The 26,469-nt window shown below is 40.0% G+C and overlaps 1 protein-coding gene and 1 pseudogene across 1 annotated transcript in view; one reads left to right on the top strand and one right to left on the bottom strand.

Annotated features, from left to right (window-relative positions):
• WDFY2 (WD repeat and FYVE domain containing 2) overlaps positions 1-26,469 on the top strand; it is a 221,229-nt gene that overhangs the window by 35,508 nt on the left and 159,252 nt on the right. The window lies entirely within an intron of this gene.
• On the bottom strand, positions 17,987-18,524 carry LOC139005086 (large ribosomal subunit protein uL5 pseudogene; annotated as a pseudogene).

Genomic DNA, 26,469 nt, shown 5'->3' on the forward strand with positions numbered 1-26,469 from the left:
TCCATTGATTTTCTTTTAGAGAAACTGGCCAGGGCTGATTTTTCACTTTTTATATAGGTAGATATTATTTGATTTTTTGCAAAGGTGAATTAGGTGTGTGTGTGTTTTCTTAAAAAAAGAAAGAAAGGAAGAAAGAAAGACTAGTAATGACTTTTTGAAAAGCAGAATTTTCAAAAATAAAGGAATATATAAATTTTTTATTTTGTAAAAATGCTTAAAATAGTGATTTTTATGCCTTGCTTTCTGGGACTGGTGGGGGAGCCAATGATGGATTAGTAAACAATCTAATTGATAGAATATTGGAAAAAAATGCTATCTTCCTTTCAACTACCCTCTCGTATGAATCAGGATAGGCTAGATTATATTATAGTTACAGACAACATCCAAATCTCAGTGGCTTCAACTGTTGAGTGTTATCTGGGTTTTCCTAACAGCTGGTGAGCTAAGGGAAAGGAGGTTGGCAGATCCAACCCTGGCTTTTAGAGATTTCTTCCCAGAACTGACAAACATCAGTTCCACTTCATCAGTCAAAGCAAGTCCCATGGTCATGCCCGAATTGAAGGAGGCTGGGAAGTGTCATCCTACCATGTATTAGGAAGGAAGAGAATTCAGAGTATTTGTGAACACAGCACTTTAAAAGGGGTAGTACTGGAGATGAGCTTCTAGAACAGTGTCTAGCACATAGTTATGTGTTTTCATTTTTATAAATACAGTAATTTACACAAAGCTAGACACGTTTTATTTATTTATTTACTTATTTATTTATTTATTTATTTTTATTTTTTGCTTAAAGTATTACAAAGGGTATTACATAAGTGTCCTTTTTTCCCCCCCGCCCTTGACAAGCCCCTGCCCTCTCTTACCCCCCAGTGTCTCATGTCCATTAGTTATGGTTATATGGGTGCATACAAGTCCTTCGGTTGATCTCTTACTCCCCTCCCTCCTGTCCCCCAACCCTCCCTGGCCTTCCCACTGCAGTCCGACAATCAGTTTGAGGCAGCTCTGCCACTGTATTTATTATTGTTCAAAGGTTTGTAATGGTCTTAATTATCCATGAAAGAGTGAGATCATGCGGTATTTTTCCTTCATTGACTGGCTTATTTCACTTAGCATAATGCTCTCCAGTTCCATCCATGATGTTGCAAATGGTAGGAGTTCCTTCTTTTTAACAGCAGCATAGTATTCCATTGTGTAGATGTACCACAGTTTTCTAATCCATTCATCTACTGATGGGCACTTAGGCTGTTTCCAGATCTTAGCTATGGTGAATTGTGCTGCTATGAACATCTGGGTACATATATCCTTTCTGATTGGTGTTTCTGGTTTCTTGGGATATATTCCTAGAAGTGGGATCACAGGGTCAAATGGGAGTTCCATTTCCAATTTTTTGAGGAACCTCCATACTGCCTTCCATAGTGGCTGCACCAGTCTGCATTCCCACCAGCAGTGCACAAGTGTTCCTTTTTCTCCACATCCTCTCCAGCACTTGTCGTTTGTTGATTTGTTGATGATGGCCATTCTGACAGGTGTGAGATGGTACCTCATTGTTGTTTTGATTTGCATCTCTCGGATGATTAGTGACTTTGAGCATGTTTTCATATGTCTCTTGGCTTTCTGAATGTCCTCTTTTGAAAGGTGTCTATTTAGATCCTTTGCCCATTTTTTGATTGGATTGTTTATCTTCTTTTTGTTAAGTTGTATGAGTTCCCTATAAATTTTGGAGATTATGCCCTTATCAGATATAACGTTGGCAAATATGTTTTCCCACGAGGTGGGTTTTCTTGTTGTTTTGTTGATGGTTTCTTTTGCTGTGCAGAAGCCTTTTATTTTGATGTAGTCCCATTTGTTCATTTTCTCTTTAGTTTCAACTGCCCTAGGAGCTGTATCAGTGAAGAAATTGTTTTGGCATATGTCTGAGATTTTGTTGCCTTTGTATTCTTCTAGAATTTTTATGGTTTCCTGTCGTACATTTAAGTCCTTTATCCATTTTGAGTTTATTCTTGTGTATGGTGTAAGTTGGTGGTCTAGTTTCATTTTCTTGCATATATCTGTCCAATTTTCCCAACACCATTTATTGAAGAGACTATCTTGGCTCCATTGTATGTTCATGCCTCCTTTGTCAAAAATTAATTGAGCATATTGGTTCGGGCTAATTTCTGGACTCTCTATTCTATTCCACTGACCTATATGTCTGTTCTTGTGCCAGTACCAGGCAGTTTTGAGAACAGTGGCTTTGTAATACAGCTTGATATCTGGCATTGAGATCCCACCTACTTTGTTCTTTCTCAGGATCGTTGCAGCTATTCGGGGTCTTTTTTTATTCCAGATGAATTTTTGGAGAGTTCGTTCTAGATCTTTGAAGAAGGCCATTGGTATTTTAATGGGAAGTGCGTTGAATTTATAGATTGCTTTGGGTAGTATGGATATTTTAATGATGTTGATTCTACCAATCCAAGAACATGGTATGTTCTTCCATCTGTTTATGTCTTCCTCTATCTCTTTTTTCAACGTCCTGTAGTTTTCTGAGTAGAGGTCTTTAACCTCTTTAGTTAAGTTTATTCCTAGGTATCTTAATTTTTTTGGTGCGATGGTAAATGGGATTGTTTTTCTAATCTCTCTTTCTGAAAGTTCACTATTGGTGTATAGAAATGCCTCGGATTTCTTGGGGTAAATTTTGTATCCTGCTACATTGCCAAATTCATGTATTAAGTCTAGTAGCTTTTTGATGGAGTCTCTAGGGTTTTGTATGTATAATATCATGTCATCTGCAAATAAGGACAGTTTTACTTCCTCTTTTCCAATTTGGATGCCTTTTATTTCTTCTTCTTGTCTAATTGCAATGGCTAATACTTCCAGTACTATGTTGAACAGGAGTGGTGAGAGTGGGCGTCCCTGTCTTGTTCCTGTTCTTAGGGGAAATGGTGTTAGTTTTTGACCATTGAGTATGATGTTGGCTGTGGGCCTGTCATATATGGCTTTTATTATGTTGAGGTATGATCCTTCTATTCCCACCTTTCTGAGAGTTTTTATCAAAAATGGGTGTTGGATTTTGTCGAATGCTTTTTCTGCATCAATTGATATGACCATGGGTTTTTTTCTTTCAATTTGTTTATGTGATGTATCACATTTATTGATTTACGGATGTTGTACCATCCTTGCATCTCTGGGATAAATCCTACTTGGTCATGGTGTATGATCCTTCTGATGTACTGCTGGATCCGATTTGCTAAGATTTTGTTGAGGATTTTGGCATCTATGTTCATGAGGGATATTGGCCTGTAATTCTCTTTCATTGTGATGTCTTTACCTGGTTTTGGTATTAGGGTGATGCTGGCTTCATAGAATGAGCTTGGAAGTGTTCCTTCCTCTTGAATTTTTTGTAGTAGTCTGAGGAGGGTAGGTTTTAGTTCTTCCTTGAATGTTTGGTAGAACTCCCCTGTGAAGCCGTCTGGCCCTGGGCTTTTGTTTGCTGGAAGGTTTCTGATGACTGCTTCAATTTCTTCCATAGTTATTGGCCTATTGAGGTTTTTAGATTCTTCCTGATTGAGTTTTGGAATGTTGTATTTTTCTAGGAATTTGTCCATTTCCTCCAGGTTGTCTAGTTTGTTGGAGTAGAGTTGCCTGTAGTATTGTTTAACAATCATTTGTATTTCTGTGGGGTCTGTTGTTATTTCGCCTCTATCATTTCTGATTTGGTTTATTTGGGACCTCTCTCTTTGCTTCTTGGTGAGCCTGGCTAGGGGTTTGTCAGTCTTGTTTATCCTTTCAAAGAACCAGCTCTTGGTTTCATTGATTTTCTGTATTGTTTTTTTGGTCTCTATTTCATTGATTTCTGCTCTAATCTTTATTATCTCCTTCCTTCTGCTCACTCTGGGGTTTTCTTGTTGCTCTCTTTCTAATTCTTTGAGTTGTAGAGTTAGATGATTAACTACCATTTTTTCTTGTTTTTTGAGATAGGCCTGTAGAGCTATAAACTTCCCTCTCAGGACTGCTTTCATTGTGTCCCAGAGGTTTTGGATTGTTGTGTTTTCATTGTCATTAGTGTCCAGGATGTTTTTAATTTCTTCTTTGATGTCATCGGTAACCCAATCAATATTTAATAACATGCTATTCAGCTTCCGAGTGTTTGAGTATTTTGGGTTGTTTTTATTGTAGTTTATTTTTAACATTATGCCATCGTGGTCTGCTTTTTATGATTTCAATCTTCTTGAATTTGTGGAGACTTTGCTTGTGACCCAATATGTGGTCTATTTTTGAATATGTCCCATGAGCACCTGAGAGGAATGTATATTCCGCAGCTGTGGGGTGAAGTGTTCTGAAGATGTCAATTAAGTCCATCTGATCTAGTGAGTCATTTAGGATTGCTGTTTCTTTGCTGAGTTTTTGTCTAGCGGATTTATCCAGTGATGTCAGTGGTGTATTAAAGTCCCCTACTATGATTGTATTGTTGTCGATCTCTCCCCTGATATCTTCCAGAAGTTTTCTTATGTATGTGGGTGCTCCTGCATTGGGTGCATATATGTTTACCAGGGTTATATCTTCTTGTTGTATTGATCCCTTTAGTATTATGAAGTGGCCTTCCTTATCTCTGGTTATGGCCTTCACTTTGAGATGTATTTTGTCAGATATAAGTATTGCTACCCCAGCTTTCTTTTCCTTTCCATTTGCGTGAAAGATATTTTTCCATCCCTTCACTTTCAGTCTGTGTGAGTCCCTTCTAATGAGGTGGGTCTCTTGTAGACAGCAGATGTATGGGTCATGTTTTTTTATCCATTCAGCCACTCGATGTCTTTTGGTTGGAGCATTTAGTCCATTTACATTTAAAGTTATTATTGAAAGGTACTTGTTTGTAGCCATTTCTTTTTTTGTGTGTGTGTGGCTGTTTTCTTTCTGAGCTTGATATTTCTTCTTTTTACACCAGTCCCTTTAGCATTTCTTGCATGGCTGGCTTGGTGGTGATAAACTCCCTTAGCCCTTTTTTGTCTGTGAAGCTTCTTATTTCCCCTTCAATTTTGAATGATAGCCTTGCTGGATAGAGTATTCTTGGATTCAGTCCTTTGCTTTGCATCACTTTGTAGATTTCTGTCTATTCTTTTCTGGCCTGATGTGTTTCTGTTGAGAAATCATTTGATAATCTAATGGGAGATCCCTTGTATGTTACTTTCCGTCTCTCTCTGGCAGCCTGTAAGATTCTCTCTTTATCCTGAACATTTGCCATGGTAATTATGATGTGTCTTGGTGTGGGTCTTTTCGGGTTCACCTTGTTTGGGACTCTCTGGGCTTGTGTGACTTTTTTCTTCCCCACCTCAGGGAAGTTTTCTGATATTATTTCTTCGAATAGGTTTTCTAATCCATGTTCATCTTTCTATTGTTCTGGCACCCCTATTATTCGTATGTTGTTTCGTTTCATGTTGTCCCAAAGTTCCCTTAGGCTCTCCTCCTGTCTTTTAATTTTTTTCTCCATTTGCAGTACAGTTTGAGTGTGTTTTGCTTCCTTGTCTTCTAATTCACTAATTCGGTCCTCCGCTTCTCCCAGTCTACTGTTGATACTTTCAATGGTGTTTTTTATTGCAGCTATGTCGCTCTTCATTTCTTCTTGGGACTTACTTAAGTTGTTGATTTTTTCATCTGTTTCTTCTAGCTTCTTGCATAAGTAGTTGAGTTTTTCATCTGTTTCTTCTTGCTTCTTGAACATCCGGTGCATGTACTCTAGGAACCTTATTCTGAATTCTTTTTCCGTCATGTTGCATATCTCTGTCTCACTTAGCTGCTTTTCTGGCGAGTCCTCCTTTTCTTTCCTTTGGGGGTTTCTTTGTCTACCCATGTTTGATCTCACTGACATGACTAGTTGTTGAGTCGTTCAGTGGCTGGACGTGGCTGGGTGGCAGTGGCTGCTCCCTGGGTGGCAGTGGCTCCTCGGGCTGTGGTTGCTCCTTGGGCGGTTGTGGTAGCAGCGGCTCCTCTGTTGATAGCAGAGCCTCTGGTGGGTGCTGTTCACAGTTGTGGTGGCTCTTCTGGCTGGTGGAGGGAGGCTTCACACACAGCAACTGTTCCCCAGGCAGAGCGTGTGGTGGTCAGGAGGCCGCTGTTGCTTGAATCTGCTGCGTTGATTTAAAGGCACAAAATACAACACAACAAGGCACAACGTACCAGGCACTGAACACTATTGTATTTACGATATTACTAACCCCAAATAAAGGTGGCCACCCGAGCTAAGAGAGTTGGGAGATAAGGGGGAAAGAAGAGAAAAAGGTAGAAGAGAAAAAAGAAAGAAAGAAAAAAAGGAGTGCAAAAATGAAATTGGAAAAAGGGAGGGGAAAAAGAGGAGGGAAAAAAAAAGAAAAAAAAAGTAAGAGAGAAAAGAGAATGAAGTATAAAAGGGGAAGAGACTATTTATATGAGGAGAAAACTCCTATAGGTCCGCCACTAATACCAACAAATTACAGCAACAGATTCCTGGAGATGAATACAAACTACAAACAACCAATAATATCAAGCGACGCAAGGGGAAACAGAAGCACAGAAATAACCGGGGGGGGGGGGGGGGGAGAGGGAGGGGCAGGAAAATAAAAAGAATAAGCAGTCTAACCTCACAAACAATCCAAAAAAAAAAAAAAAAACAACCAATATACTCGTCAATCAAGCAAACAACAATAAAACAATAGAGAGAGAAAAGAAGAAGAAGAGAGAAAAAAAAATTGGATAGTGAAGGAAGATAAGGGAAAGGTGTATAAGGATTTAGAACAGGGGATTGGACATAGGATAGATAAGCAGTGTTAAATTTTGACAGGGTGTAAAAAGAATAGGGAAAATCAAAAGCTGGAGTAGGGTAAGAGAAACAGGACAGCAAAAGGGAAAAAGTGGGGAAGATTGTTTAGCACAGAGGCAAATTGAGGTAGAGAAAAATGTTGCTAAAGGAACGATGAAAATAGAATGGAGAACATTAGTCCCAAAATAAAATAAAGACAAAATAAAATGACACTTTAAAAAATGGTAAAATGGTAGCAGTAATAATACTAGTTAAAAATAAAAATGTAGTAGCTGAAAGGGCAAAATCAGGTGATGGAGAAAAAGAAAAAAGAAAAAAAGAAAAAAAATGTTTTCTTAGTTAAAAGGAGAAAAAGTAATTTAAAAAAATAAAAATAAAAATGTGCAGTAATGCAGGTGCTTCAGATCTTCTACTCTTCTTATTGGCACGCCCGTTATTCAGGAGAATGTTGAATTTCCCTCTGATACACTGTACCTCCGTGTTGTAAGCCACAGTCCTGATTTTAAGGCCGGCCGTAAAATCCCCTTATTGCCTTATCTGTATTTACAGAAGAGTCAGTTCGTGGCTCTGACTCTGGGTGGCAGTGTGTCTGGATTGACCTCCGAGGCTATAAGTTCTCTCTGACCAGGAGCTCTCTATTGTACCTGAACCAGCTCCGCCCAGAGCTGGTTCCCCAGGCGTCACTCCCAGCTCTGTTTCCCAGGCTCCCCAAAAACAATCTTCCCCTACAAGCTCTGCTAGTGACCCCAACTGGGCAATCACATGTACTGGGGTCAATAATCAAACTCACAGAAGTAAGAGGAAGTGTGCAAACAAGAGCCTGGGAAGCTGTTCAAACTCGCAGGGTTCCACCCTCCAGAACTGCGCGGAGTGTCTGCGCGGAGTGTCTGCACGCGCTCAAGCCCCTGGCAACAAGTAGCCGGCTATCAGGGAAACTCTGAGGCAGCCCTTTTGCATCCAGTCCAACTATGGGCTCATTTATAGTGTTACCTTCTGGCAGCAGCCCTGTGGGAGTCCTCCCCACTTTCGAGTCACGCTGGCCTCTATGGGCGCGGATTTTGGAGGGCGCAGATTTCCCCCTGCGCCCGCCCGCGCGCGCGTTCCTCGCTCCAACCTGAACTGCAAACCGCACCTTTGGGGTAAGTCTAACCTTTCCGTGGAGGGGTGCAGGTCTCCTCTGGGCTCTTGCAGTCGCGCTGCTTGCGAGTCGTAGCCGCCGGGTTAGTAGCCGGTAACCGCTACCCAAGATGGCGTGGTCCCGCCGCTGCGCTGGCGCCCAGGGGGAGGTTTCAGCCTCAATCTCTAACCATCTGCATTTTTTAGGAGTTCTCTGTCTTTCCTGGCTGCAGACTGTCTCTCAGCTGAACCTCCCCAGCTTGATCGGGCTGATTGTTACCCGTTTCAGCTGCTCGCCCCTATCTGCTCCAGGACAAAGCACCAACATATCCGTCTAAGCCTCCGCCATTTTTTTTCGACACGTTTTATTTAAATGTATGAAAGACATGATTTGCATATTGATGAATCAACAGGCATTTGTTGAGTTCACATCATTGTACTAAATCTGTGAATGACAAAAATATTTTTTTGTTCTCACCACAAAAACATTCTGTAACTGTGTATGGTGATGGGTATTAACTAGACTTATTTTAGTGATCATTTCGCAGTGTATGCAAATATGGAATCATTATGTTGTACATCTGAAACTAACACAATGTTGTATGTCAATTATACCTCAATTTAAAAAAATAAAAATAAAAGGATTTTTAGCCTGATATCTTAATGTGTTTTCAGTCATATGTGTGGACTGAGTGGAGATGGTGCCTTCAGCACTTTTTCTGAAATTGTGTAAGGGAGAGTGAATGTCATGTCCACTGTCTATGGCATCCACTTGTACAAAAGCCACAGTGATTTTTATGTAAATATCAATGTCTTTGACATATAATTAATTAGTGGAATGCTGTCTCTCCTGCAATAGATGAATGATGGACTTTGATTGTATCTGGCTCTCCTGATACAATCAAAGAGATCATAAAAAAATCATTGTACCATTGAAGTCCTTCTCAGAGAATTAAATCAATGGAAGCAACCACCTTATGAGTCACCACTTTAATACATTTTTATAGGGCACGTCACGAAACAAGTATTTTACTTTTTTTATTTATTTCAGAAGAGAAGGAATAGTAGCTTAACATAGTTGAGTAATTCTTATGGTCAAGTTTTGTATAGGGTTTTAACATCATTACATCATTGATTCTTCAACAACACTCTGGGTTTGTATGATTATCTTCATTTATGAATTCAACAGAATTTTGTCTTGGGCCACCTGGGTTTAGTGCTACATTTTGGCAGCACTATTTAAGAGTATCAGTAAAGAGAGGATATGAAAGACAATTAACATTTTTTGAGCACTGACCATGTGCCAGCACGTTACCTCATTAAAACTTTGCTCTAGGCTAACAGATGGCCTGTCTCTAATCCTAGTACCAATGATAGTGATAGTAAACTAAGAATTGACAGTATGTTGCTTTACTAGTCTAGTGTACCTCTGCTACTAGCTTCTGAGCTTCTTGAGGGCAGGGACTGTATCTTGCTCTTCTGTGTATCCCCAGTGGTTTCCCACATTGTGTAGCAATAAATAAAGCTAGTTAAATGAATGCCTGTGTAAGTGGATGGATGAATGAGAGGACTCAATCAGATGTACCACCTGGTCTCTAGTCTGGAGAACTATGATTAACAGATAATTAATGGATCTTGAAATGATCATTGGGTATTTGAAGGGTGTCCTAAATGTGTACAGCCTGTCCACCTTGTATAAAGTAAAATTACCTCTTCCTGTCACCCTCACTGTTAGTATACCGCATTCTCACAGAATGTTGCTGGATTGCCCCTGAACATAGAACATCACAGTTCTAGATGATGGGAGGCTTGCCAGAGCAAAACAATAAAGGCTTGGAGTGCCCCCCTCCCTGCCTGTCACCACTGTGAATACTTGTAGAGGGTGTGTTGCAAATGGAATGAGCAGTGCCTCATGCCTTTCATCAAGCAGCAGTCACAAGACTGCTGGCACTTGTCCACCTTTGGGAAGGCTAGAAAAGTGAATGAAATATGTGATGCCTTCTGCTGCTCTAAAAATGTTGTTACTGAACAGATACATGCAAAAAATAAAAAAATGACACTAGACCACCAACTTACACCATACACAAGAATAAACTCAAAATAGATAAAAGACTTAAATGTAAGTTGTGAAACCATAAAAATCCTAGAAGAAGCCATAGGCAGCAAAATCTCAGACATCTCATAGCAATATGTTTATAGATACATCTTCTAGGGCAAAGGAAACTAAGGAGAAAATAAACAAATGGGACTTCATCAAAATAAAAAGCTTCTGCACAGCAAAAGAAACCATCAACAAAACAAAAAGGGAGCCCACTGTATGGGAGAACATATTTGGCAATGATACATCAGATAAAGGGTTAATATCCAAAATATTAATATAAAGTTCCTTTATAAGGAACTCATACAACTTAACAAAAGGTAGATAAACAATCCAATTAAAAAATGGGCAAAGGACCTAAATAGGTACTACCCCAAAGAGGACATAAAGATGGCCAAGAGACATGAAAAAATGCTCAAGTCACTGATCATTAGATGCCAATTAACACAACAATGAGGTATCACCTCACACCTGTCAGAATGGCTATCATCAACAAATGACAAATGCTGGTGAGGATGTGGAGAAAAGGGAACCCTAGTACACTGCTGGTGGGAATGCAGACTGGTACAGCCACTGTGGAAAACAGTATGGAGTTTCCTAAAAAAATTAAATATGGAACTGCCATTGATCCCACTTCTAGAAATATATCCTAAGAATCCTGAAACACCAATCAGAAAGAATGTATGCACCCCTATGTTTATAGCAGCACAATTTACAAGCTAAGATCTGGAAATAGCCCAAGTGCCCATTAGTAGATGAGTGGATATGTGGTACATGTATACCATGGAATACTGTGCAGCAGTAAAAAAGAAAAATCTCTTACCCTTTGAGACAGCATGGAGGGACCTGGAGAGTATCATGCTAAGTGAAATAAGTCAGTCAGAAAAAGGCAAGTATCACATGATCACACTCATGTGGAATCTAAGTAACAAAATAAACTGATGAATGGAGTGGATCCAGAGACATGGAAGCATGGAACAGAAAGCGGAATCTCAGAGGGAAGGTGGGGGAGGATGGGTGGGTGGGAGGTAACCAACCAAAGAACTTATATGCATATATGCATAACCCATGGACACAGACAATAGGGTACTGAAGACCTGCGGTGGAGGGCAGGGGTGGGGTGAGGGACATATGTAATACTTTTAACACTAAAGATTTATTTTAAAAAAATGCTGTTACTGTAATGGTGAGCTGCAGAGCTCCAAGTAGGAAAAAGCAAATGGTGCCTCACTTACTGTGATTTTCCTTTCTCTTCTTTCCCTTCTCAACTATGTTCTCTCATTCCTCACAAAATCTACTTCTTCCACCTCCAATGGTGGACAAATATAGAGGAGATTCTCCTCCTTCCAAAATTAAATATTGGAACTGAGGTTCTTTAAATAGGATTGGGGATTATTTTCCTCTCTCTACCTCATATTGTGGGTCAGCAAAATAAAGGTGAGAAGAAACTGGTTACTTACGGAATACACAGGCAGAGAGAATAATTCCTTCTGTATTTTCTAATCTGGGCTGATCTTCCTTACAAGTCCCTTCCCAATTTGGATATGGATGGGTTGGGGTAGATGGGGAAGGCTAAAATAAGTAATTAGTCTGATGCAAGTAAAATTAATTTTTAAATATACAAAGTTTTGATTTTCACATTTCCTCTCCCTCCATGTTCTTCACTAAGATGGCATTTGGGTGAAGTGGTGGAGAGTGGTACAGGTGTGGATAGACCCTCCTGGTGACCTCCAGATCCTTTATGGCTCTGCCCTGAGCAGCTGCTCTGGCCTGGTGCCTAAACTGGAGATCGCTGAGGGATAACCTCCCTGCCTGGAGTTGCTGCTGAAAACTCTTGGTAGAACTCGTGTTATGCTTGGTCATGTCTGGTGGTGCTCCGGGCAGGCTCCACTTTACTTTGGCTCTTTCGGGCATGCCTACCCTCTGGGTCTGTGCCATATCCTTCATCCAGCTACACATGCTTTTAGTGTTCTGCAGACCACTGGCTCTCTCTGGTTGGTCTCAGGTAAGCTGGAACAGTTTACAAATTTCAAATACTGAACCTGGTAGAGGGCAGTTGCCCTCTTAAAATAAAAATTAACGAGTAGGGATTTTGGGATAACATTCATTCATTTGCATTTATTAAACATTTGCTAACAATATGGCCATTACTGTGTAGGGTTGTGAGCTTAGAAACACAGGTCACACAGTTCTGTTCTCCAAGAGCTCACAGTTCGGTCAAGGAAGCACGTAAGTAAACTGTTATAGTAGAAAAGTTGTAGTAGAGAAAGATGATTGTATATAGCCTAAACTGGGACAATTTTATTTTATTTTTATTTTTTTAAAATATATTTTATTGATTTTTTACAGAGAGGAAGGGAGAGGGATAGAGAGTTAGAAACATCCATGAGAGAGAAACATTTATCAGCTGCCTCCTGCACACCCCCTACTGGGGATGTGACCGCAACCAAGGTACATGCCCTTGACCGGAATCGAACCTGGGACTCTTCAGTCCACAGGCCGACGCTCTAGCCACTGAGCCAAACTGGTCAGGGCTGGACAATTTTATTTTTAAAGAGACATATATTTCTATTGATATCAGAGAGGAAGGGAGAGGGAGAGACCGATAGATACATCAATGATGAGAGAGAATCATTGCAGCTGTCTTCTGCATACCCCACACTGGAGATCGAGCCCACAACTGGGGCATGTGCCCTGACTGGGAATTGAACCTTGACCTCCTGGTTCATAGGTCGATGCTCAACCACTGGGCCATACCGGCCAGGCTAAACTGGGACAATTCTAAAGGAAAAGGTATAATTAAAAATGGTTTAAGATGGTAAATTTTATGTTATATCCTTTTCCTACAATATACAAAAAAATTGAAGGTCGGTGCTGTTAATGCTCAGGCAGGGACAACAGACATCAATCAGGGAAGTTCTGGGCAAACCAGATGAATGGATAAGCTGCACTAGAAAGATGAAAGGGAGCCAGGAGGCAGAGACAAAGCAGGGAGAATGATACAGTGCCTTACTTTCCTCATCTCTAAAATGGGGATAATTATGGCACTTCTTTCATAGGGGTAGTTAGGAGAATTCAGTGAGTCAATTCAGGCTCCTGGAATACTGCCTAAGAGTTGTATTTTTTAAATCTCCTCACTCATTTTTCACTAGTCACCTGTGGTTTTCCTTCAATGTAGATCTTCAGATTTTTGTGTGTATTTTTTACACAGTAACCTCTCAACAGATGTTTGTGGTTTAATCTTTCAGACCTCATCATACCCTCATCAGTGAAAATCACTCATCTCTCCAACACACCACATGCCAAAATACACATTTAGTGAACTTTTGGAAGTTACCTTATTTCCAGCCCTTTCTCATTTCCTCTAGAAATTCTGGGTATTCTCTGGTTCCTGCCCTTCCAGTCTTGTGGTTGTTTTCATCTTTTCACAACAGGCAATTACTACAGGCAACTCTTTTTAAAGGAATGGATCCTTTTTTAACTTATAGAAGTAATTTCTTTACTACTCCCTACCCCCTACCCCCCAGCTTTTAAAATAAAGGGGCAGAATAAAGAGACATAATTAAATGACTGTGCTCCTACTGTCACCTAATATTCTTTTCAAGAGCTGATTTTGAAGTGATTGAACCCTGTTTTGTGATAACATGATAAAGGATGAAGGATTAGAGAAAAGATCTGGTTGGGAGAAACCAATATATAGTGACGTTGATTCATTTCAGTAGAGGGCTATTCCAGGCACACATTTACTTGGATAGCTGTGGACATATTACTGCTGGATTCTGATAGAATTTGCTAAGAGCAGAAGTTCAGATTTCATCCCAGATGCTCTCTCTCAGGCCTTGACTGAGTATTTATAGTACTGGTCCCAAGAATAGTGGTGTGAGCCATCACTCTTGCATGGTTGTGACTCTTGATTTGCTTTTCCTGGTTCCATTCATCACTGGAAGTGGCAAGAATCTTGTGTATTGGGATCTCTATGTGACTGCATTAGGCTGTGTTCACTCTGCTCATTTTATGTTAATTTAGCATGTGTTCAACAAATGTTAGTTGAATTCTTGACTATCAGACACTATTCTAGGCAGAGGATAATATTAGTAAACAAAACAAAGATCCTTACCCCTGTGGAGCTTATATTCTGAGGAGAAATAAACAATAATCATAAAAGGTAAGTAAAGAGGGTGTTAGAAGATGATAAGCACTGTGAACAAAAACAGAGCAGGATAAAAGGACTTGGGAATACAGTTATGGGGTGGGCGGAGGTGGAGTTTCCACTTTCTATGAAGCTCACATGTGTACCCCATTCGTTCATATAAAAGTTTTGGGTGCAAAACTCACGCTTCTTGAGTTGAATCTGTTTTAACTGGATCTAGCTCTCCCTCAGCCCCAGGTGTGTAATAAAAGTGAAAATGTGTATCTTTACACATTAAAGGTAATAATTCTTTAAAAAAAAGATATTTGGCCCTGGCCTGTTCGCTCAATGGTTAGAGTGTCAACCAAAGCACTGAAGTATCTCAGGTTCGATTTCCAGTCAAGGGCATGAACCTGGGGCTGCAGGTTGGATTCCCAGCCCTGATTGGGGTACATGTGGGAGGCAACCAATCTCTCTCTCTCTCTTCCTCCTCTCTCTTCTACTCTATCTAAAAATCAATAGGAAAAATATCCTCGGGTAAGGATTAACAAAAAAAAATTCTATATAATAAAAGGCTAATATGCAAATAGACCGAATGGTGGAACAACCTGAACAACCAAACAACTGGTCGCTGTGACGTGCACTGACCACCAGGGGGCGTGCGTGGACCATGGCGGGCATCAGGCACGGTGGGATGGTGGAGCAGGTGAGCGGGGGCGCCAGAGCAAGGCAGGGTGCTGGTTGGAACCTCTGGTGGTTACTGAAAATTCTTTGCTCTTGCGCACCGCGGTCCTGCCTGGTGTTCGCACCTGCTGCCAATGCCGGCCCCGCTCACACCCACTGCTGGCACCAGAGCCGCTGCTTGCACCCACTGCTGGTGCCCGGTGTCGGTCCTGATTGCTCTGCACCGTCAGCGGTTGCGAGCAGCGGCTGCCAGCCCCGATCGCCCCTGAGGGCTTCTCCACCTCCCCCTGCTTCTGAGGGGCGATTGGGGCAGCAGCTGCCACTCGCACCCATTGCTGGCACTGGCCCCAATTGCTCCGTGCCACCATCAGCGGATGCAAACGGGGCTAGCGCCGTCAGCGCATGGGAGTGGCAGCAGTGGGAGTGAGGCTGCCTGCAGAGACAGGACCTGGGGCTGTGGCAGGAGGGGCTGGTCGGGGGTGTGGAGGATGGGCCGAGACCCACCTCTGTGCCCACCACAGCCTTGCGGCCCACAGTTCCTTTCAAGGTGCACAAATTCATGCACTGAGCCCCTAGTATAGTTATAATGTACAAAGCAAAATTGCTCCACCCTTTCTCATGCCAACCACTACCAAAATTTGGTACCTATACTTAATGAGCCAATAAAAATAGGCCTCGTTTTGGAGGGTTTCAGAAGTTCAGTACAAAAATGGCAGCCATTTATAGAATAAGTACCTCTGGACTTGAGAACTAAGCAAAAATATTACTGAGGCCAACTAAAATCATGTGGAATTCAGCCAATATTAGCCAGCTCAGAGTGCAACTAGCCCTAGTTGAGGGCCAGATGCTGACAGGGCAGGGAGGAGATGCAGCCAGGACTTCAAAAAGGAAACTGATCTTTTGGGAGGGAATATTCACCTGACGTAGCATTTAATACTTAGCACTCCAGTGAGTTCCTTCTGTTGATTGTTTTAATATGTTGTTCATATGTTTATGAATGAGGCTAGCTAAGAATTTTTAGTGAACTCTTCTTGATAGATGGGTGACCCAGAGCCCCTGGCTGCCACACTAGTGCCTAACAGTGAGGATCTGGGGAGAACAGATGCTGAAGGGGAATTAATGTTTTAGAATTTCCTGTGAAATCTGGAACTTCTAAGTGAGGACAGGAAGCCCAAGTTTGTCTTAGAGCATAAAATGAAACAAACCTAACACAAATTCTATTTCAGTGAATATTTTGTTTGCAATTTAATGTTTACAGATTCTTCTCTGTAATGTCTTATGTCACATTACTGAAGACAACAACAAAATAACCAAAAAGGCAGAGATTCATTTCCATTCCTTGTGGCCGAAGACGAGTAGATGCCATTTAGCTGCTTTACTCTGCATGTCATGTTTAACTGAATGGGATTTTTTTACTTGAGGATTTGTAATATCTAAAAAGGGCCTTATAAATTGATTGACCAGCATTTTAAAATAGGATCATAAGTATCAGTAAAGCTTAAGCAGCAGGATAAATTCTTGCAGGCTTTAGACATCTTCTAAAGACATCTTTCTGTGCTCAGTGGAGCATTTGTGTTCATAACTGATCCATTTTAATGGATTTAAACTGCATTGACAGTTTCCTTGTATGTGAAATGAGGAATTTGACTAGATTATTGCTCAGGTGTCCTTCAGTTTAAAATTAAAATTCTAAATTCCAAATTTTTAGTTTTAAGCTAATGAGAAGACAGTCTTAGAAGATGCCTCTGAAATTAGTAGATAAGTGGGAAGCCCCTTGAGCTGTTCTGATGACCTCATGATGTGAGGAAGGGTAACAGAAAGAAGTCACTGAAGCACACCAAGTGGATAGTGTAGGTTTCTCCTGATCAGCTTTGGTCTCTATTTAAACATTCATTTTTGCCTACAGTAGATTTAGGAGCACTGGTGGTTATTGGTATTAATTAAATATCTAAAAGAATTTGAGCCCCTTGGAAATTGATGCAATATAACCACGAGTGTATTTTAATATTATCTTAATGAAATATTGTATATGAAAATAGAATGTTATTGGGGTAAATTATATTTAAGTTTCCCAATTAATTTGATTTTGGGAAGGGCTCTTGAATGATTAAAGCTTCAAGTTCCTCACTGCAAAATGCTCTCTTTACATATTTTTATTTTTTTCTATTTATCTTTAAGTGTTATACCAGTATAGTGAATAATGAAATAAAGTTCATGTGATAAGGACTTTATTAAGTACTATAAAGTGTTATACCTTACATAGATCATAATTATTAATATCATGAGCTTTTTATTTTTATTTTTTAAATATATTTTATTGATTTTTACAGAGAGGAAGGGAGAGGTATAGAGAGTTAGAAACATTGATGAGAGAGAAACATCGATTTAGCTGCCTCCTGCACACTCCCCACTGGGGATCTGCCCGCAACCAACGTACATGCCCTTGACCGAAATCGAACCTGGGACCCTTCAGTCTGTAGGCCAACGCTCTATCCACTGAGCCAAACCGGTTAGGGCTATCCTGAGTTTTTTACACTAAACTACTGTGCTGCATGTGGTGGAGAATTAGAAAACTCAGACATGTAGCAAATAAATTTGAAAGAATTCTGATTGGAAAACAAGGAGAAAGAACCTATGTCATTATGGCCAAAGGATAATTGAGCTTCTTTCTTTAGCAGCACTTCTCTTTTTAATTTTTTGATATATGTATATATTTTTTCTTTTTTATAAAAAATAGGTAAAGCACAAAAAATATATGAAACAGGAGGTAAAAAAACCACTCATGATCTCACCATCTTACAGCAACCACTATTAACAGATTTTCTTGAACTCTTTTCTTTTTCTCTGATTTTAGTAAAGATCATTTTATATGTACAGTCTTTTACACCCTGCATTCGCCTACATGATGTCCCTCACACACTGAAAGTGATGGGCGGAAATACGGAGCCTTAGCCACATAGGTATTTGAGCTACTGAATCAACCTGGAGTGCCTGCCATCTAGTCCTTTTGTTTAAATTAGAGCCTGTTTGTTTAAGTCACTTTAGTTTGGTTTATTAGATTTGCAGCCCAAACAATCCCAAACTGTGAAAACTGTCTTGAATTTATGAATTCCTCCCATGCATGATTTCTTCCTTTTTTTTTTTTTCCCACTGAAAATATCTTATTGGCCTTTTGGATTGAAACGGGAATTTATTTGCCAGGAAGGATGATCCCATCATACTTCTGCTGAAACCAGCACATGGCCTTCTCTTTGCTGATTCTGTGTTTGGCCCTAATGCAACCTGACCTGCGTTTCTTGTCTGTGATGCTGGAACCTGGCCTACCCAGCACCACATAGATGTCCATCCAGTGCATAGATACCAATGCTTGGGTCATATTTGATCCCCAGATTGAGGTGTTCTGGATCCTAAAGCCAAAGTTTCCAGTATCTGAGAAGTTATTTTTTTGTAATTTGTACTTACACCTTCAGACCTTTCTCCAAGATTTCTTTTGCCTCAGCCCCATAGACTGTGCAGTGGACAGCAATCTTTTCATTTCTCCTAATGCCTAAGGATCTGACAGTGTATCTGGCTTTGGAGAACACACGGGTCTGGACTGTGAGCTGCTCCAGGACCTTGGCTGCCTGGATCAGTCTGTCTCCACTTTTCCCCACACAGATGTTGAGGCAGAGCCTGTGGATGTGAAGTTCCCTCATGGGGTTCTCCTTTTCCCCTTAATCCTGTGCCATGATGAGAAATAGGAAGAGATTTCTTCCTTTTAAAACATGTGAATGTAGACTAAATTACTATGAGTGGAATTTGCGGATTAAAGATTATACACTTTATTAAGTTTTTGACCTCTGAGGGATTTTCTTTATTTTCTTCCCAGTTCATCATGAGATTTTAAAACATTTTTTTGAAATGAAAATTTTGGTGTTTTAAACTGGTAAAGTTTCCTTTTCTTCTTCTTAAAAATGTTTGGTTCACTACAGTGCCTGCAATGTTATTTCTTTCTTTATATACACTATTTTTTATCTACTCTATGTCTGATACTTTTGCACATAACCCAGTGTGTGTGTGTGTGTGTGTGTGTGTGTGTGTGTGTGAGTGTGTGTGTATTTTAATAGGCATATTTTACCCATTAGTATTCACTGAATGTTTGGTCTTACCCATGGCATCTTGTGTTAGGTTTTCAAATTATTATGCTTTCTTATTGTTTACCCTTTTCTGAGTTTTGTCTTGAATTTTCTTTAAATTTCCTTGTGACTTGGAAGTTAAATATGTCTAATTTTTGTTATAATTGTGGGTATGTTTAACATTTGCACTTAGCATTGGAGCAGTAGCTGTGGAGCTCCCCTAAGCTATATGAGCTTCAGCACGTTCTTTTCTTCCTTCCCTTTATAGCCTAAATTTTGTTGAAATAATTAGAAATGTTTGTTCATATAATTTTTTTTAGCAATTTGCTCTTTCAAGTCTCCTTGCTGAATATTTGTATCATGATTTCAACACCATTAGCATACATAATTTAGATCACTGTAGTTTTGTTACCTTTATTGCTCACTGCTATTTGTTTTATACTCATCTATATCTATACTTTCAAATATCTTCTACTTTCTTGAGTTCTTTATTTTTTAATTGATTGTATGTCCCCCTTTCTTAAGAATTTTTTTTCCAGAAAGAATATGTGGAAAGTACATTGTTATCTTTCTAAGTCTATTAATATTTTTCATTTGCTTTATAATCATGATAATTACAATATTGATAATTTAGTTAAATTTGGGATTCTTACTAGGTCACAGTTTTTTACCTTCAAAGTCCTGCAAACCTTACTCCATGGTCTTTTAGCAGTTAGTACCCCCCCCTTTTTTTAAAAAAAAAAAATCTTGGTGGAGGTTCCTATGTCTATTTAATTTTTTTTCTCCTTGACATTCAGAAATTCTGGGATGTGTGGATCTTTTATGACTAATTCTGCCAAGTTCTGTGCATAATTTCAGTTTGAAAAACTCATTTTTAAGCTCCCCCCACCTCCTATTATTTACTTAATTAATATTTCTGCTTTACTTATCTCTCCCTTCTCTTTCTGGAATTCCTGTTATATACATATTTGATCTTCTGGATCTGTTGTTCAGGTTTTATCTTTTTCACTGATAATGTCTTGTTTTTTATTATTTTCCTGTGAACTCTGGGAGATTTCATTGAGCACTAATTTTCTGCAGTAGCCAGTCTGCATTTCACTGCCTCCGTTCTTTAGGCCACTAGTTTCACATTTTGTTTTCAAATGCTATTTCTTGTTACTCCCTTTTCACCTTTCCTTGAACTAATGTTTGTTATCACTGATTCACTATCAGTTTGAAGTTCACTGAGAATGTAAATTTTAAAATTTGTAAGCTTGTCTTGTATCTTGCAGTTATTCAGATTATTCCATGTCTCTTAAAATATTCGAGTCTCTTCTCCTATCTAGTTTGCTTGCTTGTCTGCTTGCTCATCTGCCAAGTGAGGTCTAGTTTATGCAGTATGGAGAACTGAAATAATGCTTTATTGGAAATTGTGTAGCCCGTGTTCAGTTCTTTTCATTACAGGCAAACATAGGGGAAAATTTGGATTTATTATAATTTCTCATCAACAGCTTAGAGTTCTAATAGTTTTTGTGGGGTAGAGATGGAGCTGTAGGCAGTGGGAGACAGCTGCAGGGCAAAGTTCCCCTTTGTTGCAGAACAGTCTCTTTTTTGTGTTGTCTTGGCAGCTCTGAGCCTACTGGAGTAGTTTCCCTTCCCCTTGCATAGCTGGCTGGCCTGGCATCCAGGCAGAACCTCTGGCATGACTCTTTGTCCAGCACTGCCTTGCTTCCAGCCTCTGCTCCTATCCAGAAGCTGTCTGCAGGCTCCGAAGATGAGATCCTGGTGGACTTGGGCCCTCTCTGTGTAGTGGAGTTTAAAGTTTGAGACTGATAGCCATTGTGTTCCAATCCTGGCTTTGCTACGATTAGCTGTGTAACATTGGGCATCTTGTTTAAACCTCTGAGCACCAGTTTACTCGTGTGTATAATAATATTTAAATTTATTAACACTCTAAGGCACTTAGTAGGGTGTTTGGTTCTCAATAGCTAATGGATGGCAGCAGTTTTATTGTTGAGGTTTAGGGAACTGGCTGCTGATTAGGCTCTTCATTCACTACTCTCTTTTCTAACCCATCTCCTGCTCACTCTCCTCAAGGGTTCAGGTTTTGAATGGGGCTCCTGTGAAGTGGTCAGTTTGTGGTGAAGAATTTTCTCTATCAAGTCAATTGGGTCATTTTAGCAAGGAACGATGAGACAGAGTAGTGGTAATATGCATCATGTTGGTTCCAGATACTTACATATAATTCTTTAAACCACTGACTTTTATTTTAATAAATTATGTGAGGTAAGGGTCCACTTTTTGGGAACTAACTAATTAGGGCATCACCGTTTATTGTATAATTCATCTTTTCCTCACTATAATAACTTTTTAGTATGCTAATTAGTATATATGCTTTTAGTTCTGTTCTATTGGTCAGTCTTTTTAATTTAGTATAGTACCATGATATTTGAGTCTTCCTTCAGTGACAAGAATAATTGTTAAGTGCATAGGGAATGGAGACAGATTTCCGGTTTGAATTCTGACTTCTTTAATGCCTGAGAGTATGAGTAAATTACTTAATCTCTCTGGACCTCAGTTTTATCATCTTGAAAATGGGCATAGTGATAGTGCCAATCTGTAGGATACATGTAAAGATTAAATCATAATTCTCATAAAGTAATTAAAACTGAACTTGGCTCAGTGTAAGTGCCAATAATTGTTAGTTATTATTACATCTTAAAATATCTTTCCATGTGTAACACAGACTTTTAAAAAAACATTTAACTTTATTGTTTATATTATTAGAGATGTCCCCTTTGTTTTTTTCCCCCATTGACCCCTCCATCCGGCACTCACCCCTCCAAAGCCTTCACACACTATTGTCTGTATTCATGGGCCATGCATATATGCATGTAAGTTTCCCATTTAATTTCCTCCCACCCACTTTCTCACCCTCACCTTCTCTCTGAAATTAAACAGATTGGTCCATGGTTATATGTTTCTGGATCTGTTTTGTTCATCACTTTATTTTGTTCATTAGATTCTACATGTGCGTGATATCATGTGATACTTATCTTTCTCTGACTGGCTTATTTTGCTTAACATTATACACTCCAGGTCCATCCACGCTGTTGCAAAAGGTAAGAGTTCCTTCTTTTTTGCTGCTGCATAGTATTCCATTGTGTAAATGTACCACAGCTTTTTTATCCCTTCATTTGCTGATGGCACTTGGGCTGTTTCCAAATCTTAGCTATTGTAAATTTTGCTGCTATGAACATAGGGGTGCATATATTCTTTCTGATTGGTGGTTTGGGTTTCTTAGCATATTCCTAGAAGTAGGATCACTGGGTCAAATGGCAGTTCTATTTTTAATTTTTTGAGGAAACTACATACTGTTTTCCACAGTGGGCTGAACCAGTCTGCATTCCCAGCAGCAGCGTACTAGTGTTTGCATTTCTCCACATCCTCGCCAACTCTGTAGTTTGTTGATGTAGCCATTCTGATAGCTGTGAAGTGGTACCTCATTGTTGTTTTAATTTGCATCTTGGCTAATTAGTGACTTTGAGCATTTTTTCATATGTCTCTTGGCCTTCTTTATGTCCACTTTGGAGAGGTATCTATTTAGGTCTTTACTCATTTTTTTAAAAAATATATTTTATTGGTTTTTTACAGAGAGGAAGGGAGAGGGATAGAGAGTTAGAAACATCGATGAGAGAGAAACATCAATCAGCTGCCTCTTGCACACCCCCTACTGGGGACATGCCCACAACCAAGGTACATGCCCTTGACCAGAATCGAACCTGGGACCCTTCAGTCCACAGACCGACACTCTATCCACTGAGCCAAACCGGTTAGGGCAAGGTCTTTGCCCATTTTTTAATTGGATTGTTTGTCTTATTTTTGTTAAGTTTTATAAGTTCCTTATATATTTTGGATATTAACCACTTATCAGATGTATAATTGGCAAATATATTCTCTCATGCAGTGGGCTCTCTTTTCAGTTTGTTGATGGTTTCTTTTGCTGTACAGATGTAGTCCTATTTGTTTATTTTCTCCTTAGTTCCCTAGGAGATGTATCTGTAAACATATTGCTATGAGAGATGTCTGATATTTTGCTGTGTATGGTTTCTTCTAGGATTCTTATGGTTGCTGACTTACATTTCAGTATTTTATCCATTTTGAGTTTATTCTTCTGTACGGTGTAAGTTGGTGGTCTAGTTTCATTTTTAAAAAAATATATTTTTATTGATTTCAGAGAGGAAAGGAGAGGGATAGAGAGATGGAAACATCAATGATGAGAATTGAGAATCATTGATTGGCTGCCTCCTGCACATCCCCTACTGGGGATCGAGCCCGCAACCCAGGCATGTGCCCTTGACCTGGATTTGAACCTGGGACCCTTCAGTCCACAGGCCAACACTATCCACTGAGCCAAACCAGCCAGGGCTAGTTTCATTTTTTTTTTATGTACCTGTCCAATTTTCCCAACACCTTTTATTGAAGAGATTGTCTTGACTCCATTGTATGCTCTTGCCTCCTTTGTCAGATATCAATTACGTGTAGTGTCTTGGGTAGATTTCTGGGGTCTCTGTTTCATTGATCTATGTGCCTGTCTTGTGCCAGTACCAGGCTGTTTTTATTACAGTGGCTTTGTAGTGTAACTTGATAACTGGTAGTGTGATTCCTCCAACTTTGTTCTTCTTCCTCAAGATTCCTATGGCTATTTGAGGTCTTTTTTGGTTCCATATACATTTTTGGAGTGTTTATTCTAAATCTGTGAAATATGCTATTGGTATTTTAATAAGGATTTCATTGAATCTATAGATTGCTTTGGGTAGTATGGCCATTTTAATGATGTTGATTCTACTAATCCATGAACACTGTCTATTCTCCCACTTGTTTATATTTTTCTCTCTTTTTTCAATGTTCTGTAGTTTTCCGAGTACAGGTCTTTTACCTCCTTGGTTAACTTTATTCCTAAGTATCTTAATTTTTTTGCTGCAATAGTAAAATAGATTGTTTATTTAGTTTCTCTTTCTGAGAGTTCATTATTGGTGTATAAAAATGCCATTGACTTCTTGGTGTTGATTTTGTATCCTGTTATGTTGCAGAATTCATTTATTGAATCTAGTAGTGTTTTGGTGGAGTATTTAAGGTTTTTATGTACAATATCATATCACCTGCGAATGACAGTTTTACATCCTCTTTTCCAATTTGGATGCCTTTTATCTCTTCTTCTTGTCTGATCACTGTGGGTAGGACTTTAGTACTATCCAATATAATAAAGAGGTAATATGCAAATTGACCATCATTCCAACACACAAGATGGCCAGCAGGGAAGGGCAGCTGTGGGCGATCAGGCAAGCAGGGGAGAGCAGTTGGGAGGGACCAGGCCTGTAAGGGAGGGCAGTTGGGGGCAATCAGGCTTGCAGGGGAGGGCAGTTAGGGGGGACCCAGGCCTGCAGGGGAGGGCAGTTAGGGGTGACCAGGCTGGCAGAAGAGGGCATTTGGGGGGGACCAGGCCTGCAGGGGAGGGCAGTTGTGGGGGAACCCAGGCCTGCAGAGGAGGGCAGTTGGGGGGAACCCAGGCCTGCAGGGGAGGGCAGTTGGGGGGGACCCAGGCCTGCAGTGGAGGGCAGTTGGGGGGACCAGGCCTGCAGGGGAGGACAGTTGGGTGGGGGGGACCCAGGCCTGCAAGGAGGGCAGTTAAGGGCAGTCGGGCTGGCAGAGGAGGGCAGTTAGGGGTGACCAGGCTGGCAAGGGAGGGCAGTTAGGGGTGACTGGGCCAGCAGTCCTGGATTGTGAAAGGGATGTCCGACTGCCCATTTAGGCCCGATCCCACCGGAGATCCTGACTGGAGAGGGTGCAGGCTGGGCTGAGGGACATAACCCTCCCCGCCCCACCGTGCATGAATTTCGTGCACCAGGCCTGTAGTGTTGAATAAGAGTGGTGAAAACAGACATGTTCCTGTTCTTAGGGGAAATGCTTTTATTTTTTGCCCATTGAGTATGATGTTGGCTGTAGGTTTATCATATATGGCCTTTATTATGTTGAGGTATGACCCCTCTATTCCCACTTTGCTGAGAGTTTTTATCAAAAAAGGGCATTGGATTCCTAGCCAGTTTGGCTCAGTGGATAGAGCGTCAGCCTGTGGAATGAAGGGTCCCAGGTTCAATTCTGGTCAAGAGCACGTACCTTGGTTGCAGGCTCCTCCTTGTCTGGGCTTGTGCAGGAGGCAACCATTCCATGTGTTTCTCTCACATCAATGTCTCCCCCTCTCTCTCTCTCTCCCACTCTCCCTAAAAATCAATGGAAAAATATCCTCATGTGGATTTACCACCCCCCCCCCCCAAAGGGCGTTGGATTTTGTCTAATGCTTTTTCTGCATCAATTGATATGCTCATGTGATTTTTGTCTTCCAATTTGTTTATGTGATGTATCACATTTATTGATTTGTTGACTATTGTACCAGCCTTGCATCCCCACAATAAATCCCACCTTGTCATGATGTATGATCTTTTCAAGATATTGCTGGATCCGATTTGCTAATATTTTGTTGAGGATTTTAGCATCTATGTTCATCAGGGATATTGACATGTAATTCTCTTTCTTTATAGTGTCTTTTATCTGGTTTTGGAATTAATTAGGCTAATGCTAGCCTTGTAAGGAGAGCTTGGAAGTGTTCCTTTCTTTTGGAATTTTGGAATAATTTGAGGAGGATGTTAGTTCTTCTTCAAATATTTGGTAAAACTCCCCTGTGAAACCTTCTGGACCAGAGCTTGTGTTTGCTGGGAGTGTTTTGATTACTGCTTCTATTTCATCAATAGTTATCGGCATATTCAGGTTTTCTGATTATTCCTGATGGAGTTTTGGAAGATTATATTTTTCTAGGAATATGTCGATTTCATCCTTGTTAGAATATAGTTGTTCATAGTATTTTTTTTAGGATCCTTTGTTTTTCTATGGGGTCAGTTGTTACTTTCCCTCCTTTGTTTCTGATTTTGTTTATTCAGGTCCTCTCTTTGTTTCTTGATGAGTCCTGCTAAACTTCTTTCTCCCTTATTTTCCAGCAGAGTTGTGGCTTTACTTCTATAAATCCAATTAAATGGATTTCTATCACACTGACAAAACCCAGAGTTGGAGAAGGTAGGGAGATATACATAGCTGTCCCACAAGGAAGCCTTAATCTTTTTAAGTGGCATAAGAAGAGTTGAGAGAGAAATTATAAGTGATCATAATTTTCTTTGCTAGCTGCTGAAGAACAGCAGTTTTGTATAACTCAGAGAATTTCACAGAGCAAAAATGATCAAATCCAAACCTCAAAAATTGCTAAAGGTTCATTAATCTTATTTATCTTTTCAAAGAATGAGCTCTTGGTTTTATTGATCTTTTGTATTGTTGTTGTTTTTTTTTTTAGTCTCTATGTCATTTATTTCCCCTCTGATCTTTATTATTTTCCTTCTTCTACTTACTCAGGGCTTTTCTTTTTGTTTTCTTTCTAATTCTTCAAGTTGTAGGGTTAGATAGTTTATTAGAAGTTTTTCTTGTTCTGTGATGTAGGCCTGTAGTGCTATGAACTTCCCTCTCAGGTCTGCTT

Source organism: Myotis yumanensis, unplaced genomic scaffold (genome assembly GCF_028538775.1).
Source record: "Myotis yumanensis isolate MYYU_CA2020_CCGP unplaced genomic scaffold, mMyoYum1.0.hap1 SCAF_3, whole genome shotgun sequence".
NCBI classification, from domain to species: Eukaryota; Metazoa; Chordata; class Mammalia; order Chiroptera; family Vespertilionidae; genus Myotis; species Myotis yumanensis.